Here is a 10,839-nt window from a genome sequence, read left to right on the forward strand (position 1 = left end):
AAAAAAACATTAAACTTTGAACTTTTATTAACAAAATAAATAAGGATATGTTTTACTCGCATTTAACACAAATAAATAGCCTATGGATTTCCCCTCAGGCTACCTTAAAACGTTGGCAGTTTGTGGTTTATTATCTTATTAATTAAAACACATCAGCCATAAAATAGTACAATGGCAAATTCGCCTATATTAAACGTCTACCTTGCATTGACAAAATGAATAAGATGGATATAGCCGTTGAAACCCAAATAAATAAGGTATTTTCCCTTATTTAAAACGAATGCTTAGTTTGTGGTTCATTGTTATTTTTTTAATGAAAACCCAGCAACAAAAACACTCACTTATAGTTTATTAAACAAATAAATTAAAGTTTTATTAACAAAAGTTGCGCTTTGGATCCGCCATCATATAGTGTCAGTCTTCTCGCATCACTCTTGTCAGCACCCCCAGCTCAAAATACGTTCCCGCGGCTATGACTATGGGTGTTAGTCTAGGAAAAAAATGGTTTGATTGTTTTTATTACTCTGTTATTCTTAAATCAAAATCATCACATCTTCACATTTTCAGTATATTAATAGTTATTTTGCATACATTGATTCTACCAAATGGACATATCACGTCGCACAACTGTAGTGGCTGTTATATAGTCACCTATTCTTTAGAAATCTCTAATAAAACAATTTCCATAACATGGATATATGGAATCAGCTACTCCCATCTTGCTCTAATATTTATCTTATAATGTTGATGTATTACTTTGATTTTATTAGACTTTTGTAAAGCATCGGTCTTTTGACCATATTTATGTTTATTATTATTATTATTATAATTATACCTTTAAATCTGTTTTGTTTAGAGGAGAATGGACTGCAAAGTTCATGTTGACAGTTGTACAATATTCTTTACTCACAAACTACACATGCAAACCAACCACACACATCCATTCATAGACACACTATCAGGAACAAGTACCATTTGTCCATCCAACAGAATAAACCACATTCATCTAGTTCACATATGCTACGCTGAATCAAATAAAGGTCAGACCACAACAGGTTTCTGTTTGACTCACAAACTGGACAGAGTGCATTCCTATCTGTCTGTTACATGACAGACAGACATATACAGTACATACATATACATACATGCATGTGAGATCTCAGCACTTCTGTGAAAGCTGAACCTTGATAATTGGTAAGATAAGATCTGATCTGCTCATATTCTTCATAACCTTGGTGTTTGAAGATTAACATTAAATTAGGTTAATTGACATTTGGAAAGCTTAGGAATTTTCATCCACAAATAGGAAGTCTTTGTTCTTCTTTTAGAGTATCTGATAATTCCATGTTTGATGATAGCAGTTCTTATTTTTTCTGGCTCTGATGTCATGAACCAAAACAGCAACAGTAGCCACGCCCACCAGATGTATGACCAATCAGCTCACAGCTTCAGTAAAACCACAACACTGGACACAAACTGAATATCTTGAGCTCTGAAACAGTATGAATAGGCTTCTGGTTTTGATTTTAGCATGAGCACATTTTCCTCGAAGTATACCATATCGAAAAATACACTTCACTTAAAAGAGTGTTTTGCCTTTTGTTCCAGTTTATTTTAGTGTGAATGTGACTGGTTTTGACAGGGCTGTATGTGTGTGAGATGCCAAACACAATCAGCCAGCAGTGTGGTTACTTGCCTTCAGTGTGAATGTGACCACAGACATGTTTCCCCATTTATGCTCATTAGACTTTTATCCTCTATACCAGGGGTCACCAAACTCGGGCCGGAGTCCTGCAGAGTTTAGCTTGACTTATTGCCATACTTAATAGTATAAAAAGTCTACACAATGTGTACATAAATGTTTTTTTTTCCTCCACTGACTGTTTTGATGTTTCACTGTATACTGTACATTGTTATTGACATGAAGGGAACTCAGGGACACAAGAGAGCAGGATCCACAAAGCAGTTTAGGGTTTAATAAAATAATAATAAAACACAGGAAATAAGAATACCAGGGGGCAAAAAGTAAGTCTACCAACACAACATCCATAAACAGACAAGACCCGACAATGAACACAAGAAACACAAGGGCTATCTGGTTAATACCACACACAGGGTAAAATCAGGAAATAACAAGAGAAAACAGGAACTAGACAAACCACAAACCAACAGTCCACAAAGCAAAACAAAAGCACTGACAGGCAGAACATGACAGTACTTCAGTTTAAAGGGGTGGTTGACTGCTTTTTTCTTGGCTTAATTGTGTTTATGGGGTGCAGTGTAAAATGCCTTCATGCTTAATTAAAAAAAAAAAACGCCTTATTTTTCATAGATTTTACCTTTATTGTAAGCCGCTGTCTCCATTGTCATTTGAAAGGCCAGTTGACTTTTTCCTGTTTCTATGATACCACTCCCTCAGAAATACACAATGGGCTCAGATTGGTTAGCTGGCCCAGTGCATTGTGATTCATTAACCGCGTACTGCACGTTGTCCGGAAACTTCACGTCCATTTCCATTACGGGCAATAGCTGCATGTGCTCCGGTGGAATGTAAATAATGGTGTCAATATTGCTTATCAGGTTGAGCCAGAATCAGACAGCAGTAATGAAGACGATCCAGCAGAACCTCTGTAACACTTAAAAGTGCTCTTAAAAGACGTTTCTGAATGGTAAGTAAGGGTTTTTTTGTTTTTTTTTTGCATTTCTCTCAAAGATTTTAGATAGGCTGTTACTTGTAAATGCTACTGCTGTTTATGTTAGCTTTTGATATACGGTTTTCTCCTGATTCAAGCTTTTATGTAGCTGAATACATGACTGAGTAGTACCATTTTTTAAAGGTATTGTTTAATTTATTAATTTATCGATGGCATGTCTACAACTCTTCCTCTTCTCGCCCCCTTTGTTGCAAGTTCCCGGGGGGCGGGATTTATGTAAATTTCTGGGTTTGTGATGTAACGAACCCAGAAAGTAGCTCGTTGTAGTCCATACGAGCCGTTTTGTAGGCATTAAACTGCCAGAATTATAAAAGACGATATCTCCATTTGCATTGATCTTTCAGCGCCGTAACTTTGCAGATATTGTTTATGCTCAAACAGCAACATTACACACTAACGTTAAAAAAGTGAAATCGCAATCAACCACCCCTTTAATGTAATCAGTGGAATTTTATAAATATTAACTAAATATATTACCATATTTTTCGTTTACTATTATTTAACATTTTATTTAAAGCATAACTATTACAATAAAGTAAAGAGTAAATGGTAATCAAAAGTATATATTTTTTCTATTAAAAAGAGAACAGAGAAACATCAACCAAGAACATTTTTTATAAATCCAACATTGTAGTTAAGCAAAACATGAAGCAATTCAAAACGCATGTTAAATCTAAGAAATATGGAAAAATATCAACTCCAGTCATTTATTATGAACCTCTTACACCATGATCATCTGGTTCTGCTGGGTAGGATGAAATATTTTACTCAATATGTAATTGTCCACCTCTGTATATATCAGTTTCATCAAGCATGATGCAGTTAAGAGGTAGACGAATGAGCTGCAGAACTCTGAAATATATTATTTGGAAATGAGTAACTCATATTAATCACACTTGCACATAATGTATCAGTGTTTGTGTTGAGTCTTCCGCTTGTTTGAGACTCATAAGAAGCTGCTGTAGGTCTGTATCTTCAGGTTGTTGTGGGTGTTTCTTACTTCCATCAGCAAAAACCTTTAATAGGCCTAAGAATGCTGAGAAGAAGAAAAAAAATCTCAACACATTAAGAACAACTTAACCAATGTACCAAAAAAGAGTATTATGTTCATTTTTTTCAGATGTGTCATGCTATTGTACATTAAATTGTAATAAGTAAGAATCTAACTCACCTATCATCCCAATGACCAGAACAACACAGATCAGACCAAACACCAGAGAACCAGTCTGAATGGGAACTAAATCTAAATTACAAAAGGAAAATTAACAACTGTTAAATGAAATTAATCATCAATTGGTAAATATGATCACAATGTTCTAGGAGACTAATGAAATACTGAATAAAAATAAATAAATATATAAACATCTGTGGTTTATATACAATATGGGTTCACATATATTTTTTATATTTTATAGCAATTAAAAGAAACTACAGTATTTTTTTTGCAACAAAACCTAGGCAGCTGAAAGAGATCAGCTCGTGTTTAAACACTAATTTCATCAACATACCTGCACAATGCTGACAGAGTTCACTGATGTTCACTGATGTCCAGATGTTTGGTCTGGTTGCTGATGTTGTTGTTCAGCACACAGCTGTAGGTGTTTTTACCACCTCCAGAGGTAAAGAGAGACTGATACTGAGATTAAACACACTGATGCTGGAGATTAAACTGGTTCCTTTGTACCAGGAGAGAGTCATATGACACACATTCAGCACTGAACACAGCAGTGAACATTTAGAGACTGATGAAGAACATTGTGAAGTGTTTCTGATGATGACAGGAACAGGAAGAAGAGCTAGAAAATATCAGGATGAAGAGAAATCAGAGTCAACATGCACAGGGGACAGTACTAATAAATCACTTTTTTCCTTGTATCTCATTCACTTCAATATACTGTGATCATTTGTGATAAAGATTTAAGGTCAAAACACAGTTTTGGAGAGACCAAATTCTGTTGCTGTACTCACCATAGACCGTAACATTGAACGTCTTGACTACTACTGGATTTGTTATAGTCACTACTTTATAAAGTCCAGAGTCTGTGGTTCTGATGTTTGTGATGGTGAGAGACCCAGTCTGACTGTCCAGCTTCACTCTGTCTCTGAATCTCTCATCAGTAACATCATTGATATTTGCCGCTCTATTAATTCCAGCAATGAGAATATCTGGGGTTTCAGCTCCAAACATCCACTCTATCACTGTATCATTTCTCTTTATGTTAGTATCAGTGTGTAGAGTGACAGAATCTCCCTCCATCACTGACAAACTCTTCATTTCACCTGCCTCAGAGTCAGCACCAATCACACCTGAAACACATTCACACATGAACAGTCTTTATTCCTCTTTCTTCCAAACAAAATAGCAGAGTAGCATTTCAGACTGAATTGACATAGACGAGAAAAAACTGAAACACTCTTCTATTATAAAAACTGCTGGTTGACGTGTAATTCATGCACATTTACATAATGTTAATTTTCTCTAATTTGCCAGAACTGAATGCATAAAAAATATTTAAATACATACCACCCAAATGCCACAACCACAAATGAAGCAAAAATAAAGTGAGAAACATATTCTTCAGCAGTTAAACTTCTGATCCAAGCACCTCAAACATCTCTTGAAGCTCCTTGACAGGACTGTACATCATATCGCATGAACGCGCACAGGAGCGTAGTTGTGGTTATTTTTTTTAAGTATGCAGCCATGTTATTATATCAGTAACAGAAAACAAATAAATTCTTCAGTTTTTATATTTACTTTTCTTACTAAGTGTAATATTACTTAAGAGATCAGGTGAGCGTTTTGGATTGTTGGCGAAAAGAAAGCTGGTGTTTTAGTCTATGGGGAAAAATAGTTATACTGTTTTTAACTCTGTCTTATTCTTAAGTGTAAATCACTACTTTACATTTTCTGTACATGAATAGTTATTTAGCATGCATTGATTCTATCAATCTCAGGTTGAGTCTCAGTTAACAGCACAATAATAATGGCCTTTGACTTTCTCCTCGCAGGACTCAAACCAACAACCTTCCAGTTACCAGCCCTGAGCTTTAGCCAAAGGACTATATAATCATTGATAATTTGACTCGAAATACAGTTTATGATGAAAAGGTCACCACATAGTCTTGCACAAGTTTTGAGCAGAATGGACATCAGACTGTGAGGTTCATACGGTTGGACAAGATATCCTTTACTCACAAACTAACCAACCACACATCTATTAATAGACACACTATCAGGAACAAGTACCATTTGTTCATCCACCAGAATAAACCACATTCATCTAGTTGACTCTGTGCTTCACTGACCCAAATAGAGCTCAGACCACAACAGGTTTCTGTTTGACTCACGAAATACGCTGGTGACAGAGCCTTTATATTTCTGACAAGAAACAGTGCACATGGGTTTTCATATATGAAGATTCATTATTAAGTCTGATTCTGAGTTCTGTCTTAGTTGTTTTTGTTGTTGTTGTTTATTGTGTGTGTGTGTGTGTGTGTGTGTGTTGTATTTTAAGGTGGTTACACTGGAAATGTGACATACCAGGAAGTGGTTTCATCATCGTTTTGCTTCCACTTGTGGCTCATTTATAAACCACTTTAATAATCAAAATGTTATTAACTAAATTGGACTGGTGGAGCTATCAATGATGTACTCGTGATATTGTCTGAAAACAAACACAAAAGTGTGCAGTGTTGAATAATGTAATTTGATGTGGGAAAGTGCTTAGAGCCACCTCAAGGTCTAAGCAGACATGCTTGTTTCCTTGTGACAGAGTCGGAGTATTGCAGATGTATAAATAAATAAACCCTGGTTATTAACAGTTATGTTAATCCAGAAATGCTGATGAATTGCTAGCTTATGCTAACTTCAAGTAATCAACAGAAAAAAATTAAAATAAAGAAATATTGCATATTTATGTTGTATTTAATATCCTTATTAACCCAAGATGGGTTGCTAGTCTTTGCTGGTTCAAACTGGTCTGAAACTACTGAAATAAAACAACCCTAAAACCAGAAAAGGATCAGCTTGACAAGGCTGGGAGACCAATAAGAGCAGTAAAAGAACTTACTTAATGCACAATTACCATGAAATGATCGTATACATGATTTTATGGAGAAAACAAAAGTATTAAAATATATTAAAAATAGCTATATGAATGAAAAGGGCTCATTGACTGACTAAATGTGTCTTAGACTCACCTCCAGTGATTACAGTCTACTGACCCCTAGTGTTGACACAGAGGTTTTTATTTCCTCTGCTGCTTCACTGGAATTATTTGTCTGCCTTGAAGAGATGCTGATGTGTCTTCTTCACTAAAGAGAAATTATGTAACATAAACCTTGATAGTAAGATAGTAAGCCAAACTGTTCCAATATACACATAAATGTTCATGATGTACATGCTTGGTTAATAAGACATTGTTCAGTAAATGGGTGAAGTATAAAAGGAAAAAATGAATCAAGATATAGTAAACCCCTAAACTACTTAGGTCTTTTGTTGATGTCTGTATTAAGTGTTACGGAAGTACACGGGGAGATGTTGTGTTCAATTACTAACTGTGCGTTCACACCGCCGGCGGCGAGAGCGTCAAAGTGACCGGAAGACATTCATTTTCAATGTGAGCGGGCGGCGAAAGGCGGCGAAAAGCGGCGAGGAGCGGCGCGGCGCGTCTTGGCCGGCGAGGGCGTCAAGGAGAGTTGAAATCAGTTCAACTTTATGGTAATGAACTATGACGCTGTTGGGCGGCAACCAATCGGAATGTAGAATTCCTCCGCTTGAGAGGGTCCCAGAGAACGCAGTCCTGTAAACTTTGGTTCCGACCACACATTAGTTCCTAATCAAAATGGAAGAGAGATTAATTATTGCTGTGGCGGGTTTCCCAGTCATTTATGATGTGTCTCTGTCTGTGTACAGAGACGTGAAAATAAAAAATGTTGCTTGGACCAAGGTGTCTGTGGTTGTTGGTGTTTCTGGTGAGTTGCGAATGCGCATTTACGTTATATATTTTCTGAAAATAAGCGGGAATTGCGTGCTAACTTTCGCGCCAGAGGATGTTGCAAAATATTTCTGACATGATGAAACCTATTGGGTTAAACGAAAAATATGTGTTGTATTGATCAAACCCTTATGTAAATTAACCATGGTTTTACTGAGGTTACCACAAAAACAAACGCAGGTACTGTAGTAAAACCATGGTTTTGTCCATAGTAATCAATACGCCAAAAAAAGGTGTGAACGCACAGTAAGTCTGTTGGATAAGAAGTACCACTAGGGGGAGTTGTTGTAAGAGATGGAAATATGCATGCATGTAAGAGAAGGAGAGATGGATGCGTTTTGTGCAGTGCTACTAGCCGGGCATTGGTGGTTCAGTGGTAAAATGATAACCACAGTTTTACTACAAATACCATGGTTAAACTATGGTGTAGCAAAACCATACTTAACTATGGTAACCATGTTTTTTTGGTTTTATTTGTAGTAAAACCATCGTTCATTTTTGTAAGGGCTGATACATCATGTGACACAGAAGAGACCCAGTTTTAATATAAGGACCAGCCGAGAACATTTCTGCTCTTTGGAATTGAGATTCAGGACAGGTGACACACACATTGAAACTCGGGTTTGATTTTATTTATGCTTAAGATTGATTTTTATCCGTTTGTTGTTATTTATCCGTTTGTGTCCTAAATATCTTTCAAAATCAGAATGGTAAGAACCTTATTTGTCATGACAGGGATAGAGTAGGCCTAGAATTTTAATAGTATAAGAATTTTACTGTACAGTAGAACATCATTTCACAACGCACATCTGGTTCAGCACACAATAATAGGTATCTCACAGAGGTATTACATGAAACAGACAATTGGTATTAATAACAAAAGCAACCTTTGGGACTATGTGTCTTTAGGATGTGCACTGTGTGTAAAAAAATTACCTTCAGGGGTACAACAGCTTGTCACTGGGGCAGTATCCTCAAAGGAACAACTTTGTACCTTCATTACCCCTAAAAAGTGTATATTAGTAGCTTAGAGTAGTAATATGTACCCTTAAGGTAGTAATATGTACTCTTATGGTACTATTATGAACCCTTTAGGGGTGAAGAAGGCACAAAGGTTTGCATTTGAGGGTTGCACATTTTTAAATAACAAGTCGGTCAATAATAGGCCTATATTGCTATATCCAGTGAGGAGATGGATGTCACACTCGTGTAGATGAAAGGCACACGAAGACAAAAGTAATCCACACAAGAGTTTAATTAGTCCAAGAAGATGATAAAACATAGATACAAAGGGAACACGCAGCAAAACACCAACAACATCATCATCAAACATCATTAAGCAGCCACAGACTAAATGGAACAGGGAGTACTTATACAGAAACTAAAAGAGGGAACTAATGAGATAATAAACGAACACAGGCAAACAGAATGAACTAATCAGACATGAGGGAAAACTAGGTCAAACGGAAGACAAGGAAAGACACAGACTGTCAAGTCAAGTCAAGTCACCTTTATTTATATAGTGCTTTTAACAATACAGATTGTGTCAAAGCAACTGAACAGCATTAATTAGGAAAATAATGTGTCAATAATGCAAAATTTTTAGTGATCTCCGACTGGCGAAGTCGAACATCATTAGTGCCTGTGACACTGTGACAATCAATGGATGGCCTCAGGAAAGAAGCTGTCATTTTGATGAGAAGTTCTAGTCACTGTGCACAGCACTCTAAAAAAAGATGGTTCTTTAAAGGTTCTTTACATGCAGGAATGGTTTTATTTAGAACCATAGCATTCTGAAGAACCCCTTCATGCTGAAATGGTTCTTTGTGTCAGAGTTTAGGGTTCTTTATTCCTGCACTTTTGTTTTTCAAATCTGTAACTGACAAAGCACACCATTACTGATTTTCTGGAGTTCAGTGATCCAGCTACAGACTGTCAACACACTCTCAACAGGTAAATTATTTCATTCTTAAAATTTAAATACAAATTTAACTTTAAAAATGTAACTGGCTTCCAAACAAACATGTTAAGTAAGTAAAAGAGACAATAAATGTATAATTCATATTGTTAGATTTTTTTCATTATTACTTGGGTTTATGTAACACACCCAGTCACAATAAATATTAAAACTATCCCATGACTTTGTATCACTTTTTTCTTTTAAGATTGTGAAGGGCTCACATACTGTCCATTTTTGCTTTTGGCCTTCATAAACATAATTGTTTTTACACAAACACATGGACGCACTGTAACTCTAAACTTAATTGTGTATTTCAGATGCATCGCATCCCACAACCTAATCATCTGCAGAGAAAAATCGCCACTTAATCACACCAAAATGATGGACTTTAAGGCATAATATTGATCGGATTGTGATTGTTTCACTGAAAGTTGGTCTTCATCACATCTATTTTTTGTTCTTATTTTGTGTTTTACTTCTTTATGTATTTAAACTACACATACTGTCAGAACACTCTCAACAGGTAAATAATTTCTTTCTTAAAGTGTCTATAAATTATAACTTTCAAATGCTAATTGGTTTCCTTTGTCTTTTCTCTTTTTAGTTTAAGAGAACATGTAAGTGTGACCAGCTCTATTCAGTAAAGGATCATCTTCTTCACTAAGTAAGTAACAAAGATATTGGATTTTTGGTCCATTTTGTTAGATTTTTTTTATTAGGGTTTATGCATAAACATACCCAGCTATCCCTTGACTTTATATTACATTTTCCTTTTAACATTGTGAAGTGCTCACATTTTTTACCTTCATAAACAATTGTTTTCACATAAACAAATGAAAGGAGACAAACTGTATATCTAAACTCAATTGTGCATTTCAGAAGCTGTCACATCCTACAACCTCATCATCTGCAGATAGAAACTGCCATTCAATCACACCAAAATACAGATAATAATTAACTTAGAGGCATCATAGAAGATCTTCAATACACTATTTTATGTTCTATTTTGTTTTATTTCTTTAAGCATTTATTTGTCCTTTGTCATTCATTAATGTATTCTGCTATTAACTGTTGTTAGAACACTGTCATTTTTGCTACAATTTCACGTCATTAAAAAAGTACCTAATTGGCACGTTGTTGTTGTTGATTTTATGTAAAACCCTAA

This window comes from Sinocyclocheilus anshuiensis, unplaced genomic scaffold (assembly GCF_001515605.1).
Source record: "Sinocyclocheilus anshuiensis isolate Anshui unplaced genomic scaffold, SAMN03320099.WGS_v1.1 scaffold239, whole genome shotgun sequence".
NCBI lineage: Eukaryota > Metazoa > Chordata > Actinopteri > Cypriniformes > Cyprinidae > Sinocyclocheilus > Sinocyclocheilus anshuiensis.